General features: G+C 68.5%; 1 protein-coding gene across 1 annotated transcript in view; it reads left to right on the forward strand.

Annotated features, from left to right (window-relative positions):
• The window catches only part of S1PR1 (sphingosine-1-phosphate receptor 1), a 19,467-nt gene that overhangs the window by 14,508 nt on the left and 4,150 nt on the right, over positions 1-809 (forward strand). The window lies entirely within an intron of this gene.

Below are 809 nucleotides of genomic sequence, written 5' to 3' on the forward strand. Positions count from 1 at the left end.
GTTGTGAACAGAGGTTTGGGGGTGCCTCTCAAGTAGAAGGGAAGCGAAGGGCGCCATCCCCCAATTGGGCGGCAGCAGGCCCAGCGGGGTTAGGGCTGAGCCACACCAGGCGGCTCTTCCCCTTGGAACTTCCTGAGCTGCCCGAGCTTTAGAAAACATAGCGGGCCGGGCAGCTGCCCACCTCCTGAGAGGCCTCTCTCCGCTGGCCAGAATCTGGGGCACACGGTCTGCCTGGGCGCCCAGCTGAGGGAGGGGAACCCCCACAGCACCTCGCCGGACGCTGGCCCTTTTCACCCTGCGCCCCGGGAAAGCCACTTTCTGCCCCTCAGACCGCAAGTTTCGATGCCGCAGCGGGATGGGGTGGGCGTGGAAGTGGGGAGAAGGGGAGGAACATCCGGCATCCCCCTCCAGGGCCCCTCGCTCCCCAGGCCTCACAGCCCCATCCCCAGATCGCAGGCTCCTGTTTCCCCGCCCCCGCGCAGTGGCCGGGGCGCCCGGCCACAACCTCGGACCGATCCCCGAGGACGGCCTGGGCAGGAGACCAGGGAGGTGGCTGGACAGTCCTCTGCCCCCTCGGGCTTTCGGGAGGAAAGTTCCCAAAGGCCCTCCACCGCCTCCCCTCCGGAGCTGGGCGGTGGTGCGATTTATAGAGTCCAGGGGGCACCAGGCTCCGCCCCTCTGTCGTGGGGGAGGGGGGGGGAGGAGGGGCTCTATCAGCTTCTGCCCCAGATCTTTCCTGGACAGAGAGTCTCAGCAGCCCAGATCCGATCGGGGGCCGCGGCCGGCGCGCGGAGGGCGTGGGAGCTCGG

This window comes from Myotis davidii, unplaced genomic scaffold (genome assembly GCF_000327345.1).
Source record: "Myotis davidii unplaced genomic scaffold, ASM32734v1 scaffold217, whole genome shotgun sequence".
Taxonomy (NCBI): Eukaryota; Metazoa; Chordata; class Mammalia; order Chiroptera; family Vespertilionidae; genus Myotis; species Myotis davidii.